At 40.3% G+C, this 14025-nt stretch overlaps 1 long non-coding RNA gene across 1 annotated transcript; it reads right to left on the reverse strand.

Annotated features, from left to right (window-relative positions):
• Positions 1–3039: 3039 nt before the first annotated feature.
• On the reverse strand, positions 3040–13771 carry LOC142068625 (uncharacterized). Its single transcript, XR_012664503.1, has 2 exons — positions 13639–13771; positions 3040–4024 (listed from the first exon to the last, which is right to left on the reverse strand). It is a non-coding gene; the product is annotated as an uncharacterized LOC142068625 (long non-coding RNA).
• Positions 13772–14025: the final 254 nt, after the last annotated feature.

Consider the following 14025-nt stretch of genomic DNA (forward strand, 5'->3'; position numbering starts at 1 on the left):
CCATGCCCCCCGCCCCCCTTCTGCAGGAGAGTATTTTAGCCAAACCTAGTTCATTTAGAAAGAAAATTACCAAACCAAAAACTCTTGCAGGTTGAAACTTTGTTGATCCAATTTTTATGGTGAAGATGAGGAAAGAGCTGGGCCAGTTCACCCACAATTCGCAAATGGTGAGAGTAAAGGAAGACAAACTTGGTGGGAGAAAGGGTCTAACAAAGGCCTTCAAAGTAAAAATGATGTTACAGGGTAAAGGTGGGCAGAAGGTGCCAGCTGTCTGACAAAAGAAATATCATTACTCACCATTAAGGACACTGCAGGTACTTAGTATAGTTAAGGGTGGACATTCTGAAATTTCTTTTAAGATAGCTGATATAGCTTTTATCTTGCCTGTGGTTTTTGCTTTTATGCAGTTAGGGCCCAACTGCAAGCCCTCCCTGTCCGTCCCCCCCCCCCCCCCCCCCCCCGCCCCACAATAAAACACCTTTGTATCATTGCTAAAAGGGAGGCTGCATAAATACACTATCATCTCTCCAGGATGGGATAAAAATTGCAATGGGCATTCTGCAGTGCTCCTGGGTCATAGATCTCCCTCCAAACTCTGCTCTCATCCTTGCCTGCATACCTTACTGAAAGGCCAGTATTACTCATGGCTAGACATACATTTGTTTAAAAAAAACTATGAAGATAGAAAGTTTATCTGTGAGTTTCAGTGGCAGAAATTTTATAGTGATCATCACTCTGACTACAGGATGTTTCTTACATTTTACAAGTGTAGCAATGATTGAAACAGAATAGAGAAAAATTGGTGTAAAAACAGGACTACGGAGATTAAACAGGTTGAGAGTTGTCTGGCAGCTCCAAATACTACAGAGAAGTATAGCTCTAGAGTGCAGCAAATTTCATCTTTGAACAGGTTTATTGTTTTATCAGTTTTTTGTTTAAGAAGGGTTTCATTATATATAACATTGAGGTAATGTTTTGCATAGCAGATTTATTCAACAGGTTTATTCTTTTAATAACTCATATTGCATTTCACCATTTGGTATGTGGGGTCTTATTCATTAGACAAGTTTATTACTTTATCAAGTAAGAATTTTAAAAAGTTTTACTAATAATACACAATGTGTTAAGATTTATGGGCAGCACATTATTCTATTAGGATTTTTAGCCTTTTACTAGGCACTAGAGAGGTATGATGCAAGTCAGTTGCATCGTTACCATGGAGCAATGTAAGCTACACAGTTACTACATAGCAATGCTTCTGAAAACAATGGTAATTACATTGTACCTCATATTCTCTTTCAATAGCTGTAACATATCTCCCTTTGCTGCCCCAGTGTTTTAAAAACACTGAAAGTCCAAATACAATGACCCTGACTAAATTGCTGTTGTAAATTAGAACAACAAAGTAAGATAAAAAGCAATATTGGCATTGGCAATAAACTGGAATTGTGTGATAGTTTGATACACATTATCTAACTCTAGGCCATAGGTTGATCAGAATCACAGAGCTTGGATTGGTAGGGGCATGGCCATGTTTGACATCTCCACAAGTTCTGTAAAGTAATGACATAGGATTGAGTAACACTGACTAAGCAATCCTCAAATCATTTTTACAAGGTCCATCTTCCAAAGGGAATAGCATGAAAATTCAGGCAGCTGTCACCAGTTTGTAGCTCCTGTTTAGGAGCATAGATAAAAGTAGCTCTGGGCACTGAATTATCTTGCACTTTTAGGTTTGTACCCATCTTTCTACTTCTATGTGGAGCAGAGGAGGATTCACATTTTTAAAAAAATCTTCAGCTACTGTGAACTTTATTATTATTTGTCCTTCTGTAACATGTATAGCAAATACAGTAGAATCTGATTTGCTCTAAGAACAAGGAAGATCCATTGTAGATTTTCATATGTTGTGAACTAGCAATTAAGAAGGTGCACAAACATGCACACAGAGCACGTAATCTGTATTGCAGAGTGTACTTTGTTCATGTGGTATAAATTTAGTTAAAACTATTTATATTTCATACTGATCCCCTTCTCCTGAAATCTTTACTAATGTAAAGTGTCCTGAGTCATGGGATTAATCTAGTTGAATTCAGTAGGATTACTCATATGGGAGGAACATGAAGAATTGAACGCTATATTAGTAAAGTTACTGTTGCATCTATTGTCAAATAATGAAGTCTTCATAATATAATGTGCTTTGGCTTTCTGCTACTAAATCTTCACTGAGCAGTGGGAGGCTGCCATTTTTCTGGGGAAATTACTGGGCATATGAAGAAAGTGAGAATTATTGAGGTTCTGGTGTATAGTAGATATTTTCACAAACTTGTGAAACCATTATTTTTGGACTTATGATTTAATAATAGATGTATCTTTTAATTGTAAAAACTGTGTTTAGCTATTTTATAATAGAAGTTCTTATTTTTAAAGAATTGCTTTAATGTACTGACTTCTAATTGATAGACTAAAAACTTCAAAGGAATCTATCTGTCTATTTATTGGTTGGTTGTATTCTTTGGGTACATGAGCTGTTTTAATTAAAGGACCTAAACAAATAATTTCTAAAGATTAACTGTGCCATTTGGCACAGCCCCTGGCTCCTCCAAACATACCAAGTTCTTTTGGTAGCACTCAACTGATTAAATAAAGAAAAGGTTCTGACTTATGGAAAGAACAGCTAGTATATTCAGAAAAGATACTGACACTTTGGGTGAAATTCTGACTCCATTGACTTCAGTGTAGCCAGGATTTCACTCAATGGCAAGATTCCAATTGACTTCAGTAGGGTCAAGATTTCACCTTTTGATCTTAATTCCTGCTTTCTTCCATTCATATTTGAGGTGAGGAAAGTAATGTGTTCTGCCCTGCAGTCTGACCCCTCCTGATTGGATACAGTAAGGAAGGATATTTTATCTTGTATTTTGTGTCTCAGTGGAACTCAGTCTACTTTCACTTGCACGGATTTAATTTTGTTGATTTGCAGAGGAATTACTCCTAGATTCCAATGGTTTAAGTGAGGGAAGAATCAGGACCAATATCTTGAACATTAACTTTATTTCAATATGCTTTTTTGTGAATTTAATTCTCTGCACTTTGAAAAAGTGACATGTGGGAGAGATGAACCCACCAGGAGTTCATCAGCCAATTGTGAACTTTTGCTCCACACTTCAAAAAAAGTGTTGTTCATCTCATGCCAAATGACAGTTCTGGCTGTGTAGGTTCTTTGTGGACCTCATGTATTCCTTTTAAGGGCAGGTCTGTGTGTGACTAGATCCGTGTTCTTGTTACTAAGCAATCCCATGCTGTAGAATTCCAACATGGCATTGACAGCTGATGCCAGTTGTTGACACTGTTGATTCTTATTAATCCAGTTGATTTTCACCTCTTCCTGTATCATGATGTATGTGGATGACTTACTTGAAGCTATCGGTACATCCAAAGCATGCAAGGATCTATCAGACTACCTCCCTTGGATTTAAGGTCTTATGGTGGCAGCATGCAACGTTATAGCTGCACTGTCACCAGTCTGGTTGTACTCGATGTTGCTGTATAACCTTCTCTACTACACTACAAAATTGCTCTATGGAGATGATCCATTAAGAATCACAATCAAGCTTGAATGTTTGAATAACCTTTGAAATTATTGACAAATCAGCCCCAATGGGCTGCCTAGGAGCCTAATGTAGAGCAAAAGATCGATGATAATACTGCGGAGACAGGATCCAGACTGCAGCAGTGAGGGGATCTGTCATATGATTTTTGCATGCTGCCACTAGAGCAGAAGTACAACAGGGATAATATGCCATATTGGTGCTACTGTCTCACCTCTCATGCCACAAGGGATAGGACAGTCTGACCAGGTGTTATATTTGCAACTAGGGCTGGGCTTCTTTTGAAGTTTTGATTAACTCAAATTGGCAGGTTCAGGTCACCCTGGCGTTGCAACACATTGGGGTCTTCCTTCAGGCAGTGAGGCTTGTATGAACTCGAAACTTCAACCGCTATGCAAAACTCCATGTGAACCCTGAAAAATCAACAATAGTATAATGATATCTAGTCTGTCTCTCAAGATTCTTTTATGGCCTTCAGCATCATGCTATCTGAGCACCCTACAGTCTTTTTTATCCTTGAAGCACCCCAAAAGTATCTCCATTTTATAGATTGGGACCTGGGGGACAGGTAGATTAAGTGATTTGCCCAAGATCATAAAAAAGTCTGACACTGCCAGGAATAAAACCTAGGTCTACCTAATCTAAGTTGAGTGCCCTATCTGCTTGATCATCCTTCCTCCCTACTCCTCTCATCAGAAACTAGGACCTTTCTCTTTCCTTTAGGCATCTCCACAACTCTTCCTTCTGATCCTACAGAGTGTGGCCAGCTAGCCTATTTTCTTTCATCCCCTTTCTTAATCTGGGTGGGTTTTCTTAATCTGGGATGTTTGAAGCTAGGTGTCTTTGGCCTGGGTTTGTGTTTCTTTGTGAAAGCTTCACACATCCGTAATAACTTTATAATTAATAATACAACTTCTTTATTAACAGCATCTCTCCTCCTGTAAACAGGGCAATTGAGTAAAGTTTATTCATAATGCTCCAGTGTTTGGTGGAGACTACAGTAAAGTTCAAAGAGCCATTATTTTCATTTCCCCAATAAATGTATTCCACCTGCATCTATTTAGCACAATAGTGACCTCTAATGGCTGGTTAGATTAATGATATCTCAGGAGAAGTATATCTGGCATTAATTCTTATTTAAAGTAGAAGTATGGATCTGTAGCAGGTGTTGCCCCCTTCATGATGAGCACACCTTTAGAAAGGTCAGCTCTTGGAAAGATCTGATAATCTGTTCCTTTTCCCTTATGCTGGATAAAGGCACCTGACCTTTCAGTTATCCTAATTTCTGTTCCTTTTTTCTACCATCCTGCCTATTATTTATTGAAGCTGAATGGATCTTGGTTTTTTTAATAGTTTCTAAAAGAAGTGACCAAAGGCAGTGATGATGCAAATTAATATTCAGGTTACCTCGATATTTCATAAGGCATCATATCTCTGTAGAGTAATACCTTTTGTGTAAAACTTGAATGGCAGTGTCATGTAATAGTGTCACATTTTGTGTTACACAACTCACTGAAGTTCTTGGTGGTGGATCTATTAATTTTTTGCGGGGGTGAGGGGGGGTAGAGATTGCACCCTAATTCTTAGAGCCAGAGCTAGCTCTAGCCTTGACAAGTATTAGGCTTGCCCAGAAGCAGCCGTAACTTGCCCCATTAATGTATGATCCTTAATGGACACCATATTGGTAGAGGCTAGAACAGATCTGCTGACCCACTCTCTATTCCCTATACTGAGTAAGGGTGCAGGGGTGGCACAGCAGATGCAGGGCCCAGGGCTGTTGCATCTCTGTCAGCAGGGAATTTTTCTGCTGACCATTTGTTGTATGTAGCCCCTTTGTGCCTCCCCAAAGATGCAAAGGGGCTGGATCTGATCAGGGAATCTAGCTCAGAATGTAGAAGATAACTTAAATGTCAAGATTGATACATTTATTTTGCAGGCAGGGATTGCAGGGGGACATAAGCCTATTCCAATCCCAGGAGGCATGAGGACAGGAAACCAATGGGACCCAGAGAGAGGAGATGTGAAATGAATGCCTAGTCCACCTTATCTTCCCCTTGGCCTTAACTGCCTATCTGATTGAGTGCAGTGCCTCAAGGACTCCAGAATACCCCGAGATCTGTCAGGGCTGAGGACTGTGCAAACAGAACACAAAAGCCAGAAGCAGGTGGAAAGAAATGAAGACAAGGTCAGGTTCCTTCAAAATTGCTTTGATTAAAGTAACACACTTAATTGGGGGGGCTTATTTTTTACACATTAAAAATAATGTTCATAAATCTTGTAGCAACCAGTGAGAAACTTGGACAGGAATAGAACAGGGTTGGGTAATGGGGTGAAATGGAGTGCACAATACCAAGAGGGAAGGGCAGTGGAGGGCAAGGAACCAAGTAGGAGGGGAAAATAGATCAACGGAGGTAGGAGACAAGGTGCAGTAGAAGGTAGATTGGACCAATGCTGGAGAAGGACAGGGAGGACTGAAAGAAAATGGGAAAGGCTCGAGGAATTGTAGGAGAGTCGAGAGAACTAGAGAGAGCAGAAGGCAAAAGAAAGTGAAGAGCATATTCTGACTCTATTGTATTTAGGCACAGCAATTATCACCCTAGGTTTCAGGCTGGAGCAGCACACAAGTCTCTCTTCAGTTGAACTGCCCTCTCTTTCCTGCAATCAAATTTGTTCTGAGGTTTGTCTGTTTCTAAAGGGGAAACTTTTTTGTTTTCCAGATGAATTTTTTATTTGAAGAATGACACTGTTTGAGACACTCCTTTTCCCACAGAAATTTGGAAGTTGGTTTGTTTGTGTTGCTTGGTGGGGTTCTACCCCACGGCACTTGGCACCCAGGTTATTGTCCAAATCTTACTTTGCCTTTCATCTGAAAGTATAAACACACCACCACAAACATAAACTGCAGTTTGAGCTGGCGTCCCTCCCCAGGCAGTTGGGCTGCTTGGGCTCTCTCTAAACTTGCAGCTACCATGTCTTGTTCTCTTGAGAGACTCTTCAACTTTCGATATAAGACCAATCTGGTCTGGTGTCTGAGTGAGCAGAGTAGGTCTGTATATCCACACAGGATCCCAGTATCTGTTACCTTTTGCCATTTGTTTTTTTTTTTTTTTAAATAGGTTTTCCAGCATGATTGTTCATTTTAAAGGGGTATTATTTGACAACATACTTTTTCCCAAGTGGGAAACTTTATTTCATTGAGTTCATTCTAGCTAGGTTTTTTTTTTAATTTGTCATCACAGCAAAGTGTCTTCTCCTGCAACAACAGATTAAGTTCCTGCTCTATCCACTCATGCTAGAATCAGCATCCAAATGACCAAACTAACTACATTGGTATCCTTCCCTATTCCAGCACTTGAATCATTCCATCATCACTTGTTTCAGCTCTGAAGCTACCTGGACATTTACCTGCTCCAACCTTTCCTTCTTCTTGTGAACTCTTGTGCCTGGGGTACCCTATTCAGATGCTGCTTCGGAACCAGCATCCAAGCTGCCTGATCCTGACCCTCAATGCCCATCTGCAAATATCAGAATTAGTGACTAAGCCGTCAGGGATTTACAGGGTCTAGGCTATGCCTTTGCCTTTAAACAAGTTAAACAAACTAGAGTGAACCAAATTTAAAATGTTCTGCTGGGAAAAACATATGACCAATAGCTGGGAGTACTCCTTTAGTGCACCAGACCCCATGGGGATAACTTTTCCACAAGGCAGACCATGCAGCTCCCACAACTTCTGACTGGGTCTTTGGGCTCCAGCAACCCCTATTTCTCACCATGGCTCCCAACAGCGAAGCCAACTGTGATTAAACACCTGAGAGAGGCTTTTCTTTCTTGGAAGCAGTGCAAACAGTGAGCATCTGTAGTGATGCAGGTTTCAAAACACGGTAGCATTTATTAGTTTCCTGGAATGCAGCAATGGAGAGACATGCTAGTATGGGAAAGGTAAGCGTAGAGACAGTCCATTTTGAATGTAGGTGGTGGGGAGGAAGCCATGGCCCAAGCCACGCTCTCCCGAGATCCAAGTTCTCTCTCTCTCTGTTTCTGTGTCTTCCATTCCAGCATCAGCCCTAAGATACAGTTACCTGACACCTCTTGCCTTTGTTCTCCAGGTTCGGGCTTTTTGCTCTGCTTCCCTGCACAGAGGTGGGGGGAAATAACTTGCTGTAGGAATTAATGTTCGGCCACTAAGGTCCCCATTGTCTCTTTATGGTCTTCCATTCCAGTCAGACCTAGTGACTTTGTACCCCAAACACCTAGCCCTTCTCCCCGTTGTCCCAGGGAGAAAATTAATGGGTAGCAATACCTAGGGGGAGGTACAGGATCCTGCATCTTGATCATAAACAGTTATCAGTTTTTACCAAATTACCAAAAATTACCTGGTCAGGGATTGAGGCTGCTGTACATGCATATAACAAAAAGCTGAACCCTGATCTTACAATCTAACTATAAGGCAAGAGACCACCATTATTTTCGTCCTATGGCTGATGTAAAGGTAGAGCAACAACTGTAATTTTATATTTAGATTGTTAAGCCAGACAATTGCGTGATTGTAACACAACTCGTGTTAAGCCAGAGTGTATTGCTGTAATGCCTCCTTGATATATGTGAATTGGACATTAAGTTGTTATATGTTCCATGGTCTGTTCTGGCTGACCACAGTCGCACACTGAAGACTCTTCAACTTTCCATTTGTGCAGCAAGTATCTGCAACTGCCATGATTTGTGTGGATACAATTTAGGATTGCCCATAAGCTTCAGGGGAGGTCAAAGCCAGAGATCTTCTGCATGGGGTCTTTCACAAGGCATGTTTTTGTTTGTTTGGTGACTTCTTGTGAACCACAGTAAACATGACAGATAGGCGGAGAACAAAGTGATGGAAACTATCTGACGTATTTGGGGGTGAAGTGAGTGGGAGTTTGGGTCAGCAGCATAGTGACAAAGCTGGGGATATAAGCAAAGAATTCTTTAAAGTGGTGGAAATACTTTCAGATCACAGCCAAGGAGGCAATCACAACATGAATGCAGAGCTGGTATAGAACTTCTAAAGAGGAACTAAAAGCTTGATCCTGCAACATTGAAGCTACTGGAAGTTTGCCATTGGTTTCAGTGGGAGCAGGACTGAGCCCTAGTAGAAGAGTTGATATTTGTATTTAGTTTGACCAAATCAGTTCTAATGAGACTGAGGGAAATGGATTCAGTTATATCAGCAGAACTTGCTCTTGGACCCCGTGGGAGCTCTATTTGAACTAGGTTTGGGGGAATAACTTGGCTCAGAATTATGGGATCCAGCATGAGACTTATCAAGCATTTGGTGAGAAGGAGGTGGAGAATGATCTAAAATGTAGATGACAAGCAAAGCTATTCAAAAATATCTAATTAGGTGCATTGGTCAGGAAATAACTGCTACGTTTATTAAAGTCAATCACAATTCAGAGTTTGTGAGTGTGATAGCAGATGAAACCGTAGACTGGGGTGGGAAGGGAAGGGAACAAAAGATCCTTCGCTGAAGGTATTCACACAATAATGTCAAGAGAAGACTTCCTCCAGTTTACAGAAGTGCATTTTATGCCTGGAAGAGGAGTAAGAGAGAAAATGCTGATCAAGTTACAAGCCATACGGGTGGATTTCAATGGACCTACGTGTATGGGTTCTGATGGAACTAGTGCAATGAGCAGTGGATGCTTTTCTGAAGCGCAGGCACTCCTTTTTAGTCAATACATTAATCCAGGGGTTCTCAAACTTCATTACACTGCAATCCCCTTCTGACAACAAAAATTACTACATGATCCCAGGATGGGGTCCTGAAGTCTGAGCCCGCCCAAGCTCTGCCGCCCCGGGAGAGGGGAACAAAGCCAAAGCCCTGTCACCTGAGCCCCACTGCCCAGGGCTGAAGTCCTCAGGCTTCGGCTTCAGCCCTGGAAGGTAGGGCTTGGGCATCGGCCCTGGGCCCCAGCAAGTCTAAGCCAACCCTGATGACCCCATTTTAGGATCCTGACCCACAGTTTGAGAACTGCTGCTCTAATCCAACAACCAGAAATGGTATCTGCTGCCAAGGAAAGAGAATTGTGACTGGGCGTGTTTTCAGGAGGCACAGCCTTGATCCCAGTTCAGCTCAGAATCAAGGAATGATGACATATCTAGTACCCAGAGACCCACAGACTGCATTGCATACTGGGCAAGGGGGCAGGGAAATTAAGGTGCTCCTATTTGTTTTGTGAGAGTGACATTAGGAAGGGAGAAGGACCTACAGTGGTTCTTCTTTTGAGAGAGCATGAAAAAGGGCCAGGCTATGCTATAGAGCAGGGGAAGGAATCGACTTAGGGGAAGAGACTGTGAAAAGGCAGGAGCTCTGGAATCCCAGCAGGGGAGAGACAGTAGTCAGTTATGGGTGGATCTGTGGTCTGAATAGGACCTGCAGAGAGAAGCCTAGAAAGGAGCCTGATGAAGAGTCCTAAAGACAGAGTCCTGAAGAAGCAGGAACTGTTGGGAGAGGTAATTTGTTTGTGACCTGAAGAGGCAGATGACCAAGGAATTCTTTATCCCTTAGGTTGGAGAGGGTGTAAATGACTACTGATACTGGCTCTGCATCAACAGTAATGAACTTGAATAAGGGGTTAAAGGTTAGACCTTTGGTGGAGCGAGGAGAAAGACATATCCTGGGATGACAGAACTGGAATTGGCTTCAGGCCTAGTAATGGGCACCCTCTTTTATTTAGCAGTCATAGAGAAGGTAGGAAGATGCCCCTCCCATCACTCACCTGCATCAAGGGGCAGATACTGGATCCTGGTAAGAAGAGGGGGATTTTCTTACCTGTCTAGAGAGGAAAATCACCAAACTACCCAAGATGCCAGAATGAAACTGTTGCATGGCCATGCATCCCACCACCAGAAAGGTAAGAACCCCTTACTAGACCAGAAGACCATACCTAAAACTCTGCCTCAGTATGTTCAAATAATTTTTTTCTAATATCCACATATAACTGAGGCTATTTGCTACTCGATCTATAATTATAGCTAGTGGGGAATATTCTTTTTTCTATTCTTGCTTGCTTGAAAAACTACTGGTACACTATAATGACTAATGATCTATTCAGTTGATAATATTTATTCATCAAAAGTTGATCTAAGACACAAACAACGTGATAAAATTGACCACTTTGCAAGGCAGCCAGGATCTCAAAGATCAGCTTGTGAGCACTAGATATTTGCCATTCACTGTGCTTCATTCACTATAAATTCATATAGAACATACAGGTATACATATAGAACATATGCATATAGTTCTATATATATATATATATATATATATGTATACTACTTATTGCACACTGGTCCCACCCTCATTTAAAATCCTACATGTGTTATTGATGTACTCAACTAAAAAACTAGCAATTACTAATTTAACGTCATACCTGTCCTCTGCTGTTTTTCCTAAGACCCAAATGTGGGGCAAAGGCCCACACAGGAAGAGGAAGGAAGAAGTAGTTATGGAAACCTAAATTGGGTGGGATTTATTGCTTTAATGTAACCAATATGTTCTACAGTCTCTGGTTCCTGGAACAGTGCTTCTGATATTAACCTTGCTGCTGTAATAGCAGAAAGGACCCCAGGTTTGCCTGGCATGGAGTTAAAATCTAACAGCATCCTAAGTAACCCTGGGATTCCCTCGCTACTCCTGCGACAGCGATGTTTATGTCAGAAAAATGTCTCCGGAAAATACACATGGACCTCAGTGCCAGATGCTCATAAAGTAAGGCTCATGGGTCCAAATCATTAATCAGGCAAGACTCCCATCAAAGTTATTAGGAGTTTTGCCTGAGTAAGATCTGAGGATTGCAGGATTTCACTCGACATGATTAGCACTCCTTGTAATCAGGGACAGTTGGGAGGTATCTCAGAGTGTTTATGTTTTGGTTCTTATAATGAATGTGAGATCCCTCATGTAGCTCTCTGCCATTTTGCACGTCAAACTGAAAGAATATATGCTCGTCAGGCATTAGTGTCTCAGCTTAACGACAGAAACTTCAGACAAATAAATCCATATGCCATGAAGGATTTTCCTAATGAAATGGAAGTACAGTATTGTTTACACAATATTCTTTAGACTGTTTTCAAAACAGCAAATGCTGGACATTGCTGCAATCCATAGATATCCACTAATGTGGACAGAAATTAAAATGTAATATTAAGCGGCAGGTTCTCTTAACTTTTTCCAAAGTATTCATGCAGTTGCTCTGAGCACCCCTTCTGAACTTTCCCCCTCATGGTGTTTTTTTAATTGACATTCCAGCCCTTGAAACAAGGTCTTCACTCCTTTTCTCATTTCAAGATCTTGTTTTGGGAAAGCTCTAACACCTGTCCACTGATCGCCTGCCAGTCTGCATCTGTGCCCAGCTGACAAGGCTGTCTGCTTTGACTAATGATGTGATTGATGGACAAAATAAGGAAGAACACACAAAAAAACATTTCTGTCTGGTCTGGTGTGTCAGCAAGCCTTCATCAAGTGGCTGCTGAAGGTATATTTTGCTGCATGCCTCATTACACAGTAATGGCATTCCCAGGCAAAGCTGTTTCTTTTCATGACACAAGACAGCAGGCAGCTTTATGGACTCTGGGCCTATCAAGCCTGGAGGAGAGAAGCACTAAAGAGTGGTCATTTCCAAAAGTGCCTCAAGTTGCTTTTTTGTTGTCATGAATTTAATATGGATCAACACAATATGAAATGAGCATGAGGAATTTTAGTGACTAGTCATTTTTTAAGACTGCTGTCTAAACAGCCATCAAGGAAAAAAAAAACCATTTTCTTCTACCAAACCTGTTGCAAAAAGAAGTCATCTGTCAATTTTATTACATTAAAAAAGTACACAGAGGCATATAGTCCAAACAAATGTCTGCTCCACTGCTAAACATGTGGAAAATGCCACATATCTGAAGCAAAAAACGCAATTAACTAGGCTACTGAATGCAATATTTAACAACTAAGATTCAGATGGCCCTATCTTTAAAGCTGTATGAAGAACATTCATATACACTATGTACATTAGAAGATTGTCTATTTCAGGTAACAATAATTGTGATAGCCATTAGGCACTGTGATATGAGGCTACGGTGACCAGATGTTTTGATTTTATAGGGACAGTCCTGATATTTGGGGCTTTGTCTTATGTAGGCACCTATTACCTCCCCATCCCCTGTTCTGATTTTCACACTTGCTGTCTGGTCACCCTATATGAGACTATAAAAAGGCAACCATGAACCCCACATACAGCTTGTAGCAAGGTATAAATAGGAATAATCTATTGTGTAAAGAATAAAGGGTTGAAGGAATTTACCTTCCCTTTTGTGTTGATCCAGTTCTGCTTTTTTACCCACTGTAGATTTTAAAGATGTACTGCACATTTCACTCTGCTTTATCCTTCATACAGCTTCAAGATAGCTTTCTCTATCCTGTGAAGATTTTGTATTTCCTATATGTTAAATTTGATAGTTTTCTATTTTAAAATATTTTTAGAAGGAGAAGCAGTGAAAATTCTTTAATTTTTTAACAAAAATTCCTTTTTCCCCTTCCTGACAGGATGGTCTCTTACCATGGTAAATAATTGTGAATAATCTCTGATTTTAATGAGTTGTGATTAGACAAGAAGCCCTTCTTCATGTAATAAATACTCCATGATAAATTAGAAAATGTATATGAGTTCTTTATTCCCATTTAAAGAGAGAGAAAAAACATCAATGTAAATTCTTGTTATGACAAATGTAAGAGATAATCTTTTAAAGTGCATTTAATTTACTGTAATAGTCAGAGCCACTTTATCGATGCCTAAGAGTACAGAAAAAACGAACACAGAATAATTCAAAGCAAATAAATAGCATGATTAAATTCAGCATGGCACTTACTTACAGACACAATCATATTATCCTTACATATGAGTTAAAATAATAATAATGGAAATACCATTTTTGATTTAAGAATAAGACTCCTATGTAGACATGAATAACTAATGGAAGTTGTTAAAGGCTGTTAACCTACCTTCTTGAGTCTCAATACTAAATAAGGCAATTCCAGACTCAACGGAAGAAATTCTGTTGATTTTGAAAAGTTTAAACAAAATAATTATTGTATCAACTGCAATAGGGAGCTAAATACCATCAAAATATCAAACACCTGCACATTTCCAATGAGTTCTCTTTTGAAAACCAGAAGCAGCTGGGTGGAGGAGAGGCCATTTTATCAGTAACCAATAGGTTTCTGTGCTCCACTGACCTTGAAGTCAATACCAGTGCCAAGGGCTCACTGTCTGCTGTTTCTTCTTGCATTATTGGTTTGAGAAAGATAAAAATGTCACAGATTTACTATAAATCACAATTCAGTTGGGTTTTGTTGTCTTGGTGCATTTTTTTTACTTTAGCAAAAGCT

The sequence above is a fragment of the Caretta caretta genome, chromosome 12 (genome assembly GCF_965140235.1).
Source record: "Caretta caretta isolate rCarCar2 chromosome 12, rCarCar1.hap1, whole genome shotgun sequence".
Lineage (NCBI taxonomy): Eukaryota > Metazoa > Chordata > Testudines > Cheloniidae > Caretta > Caretta caretta.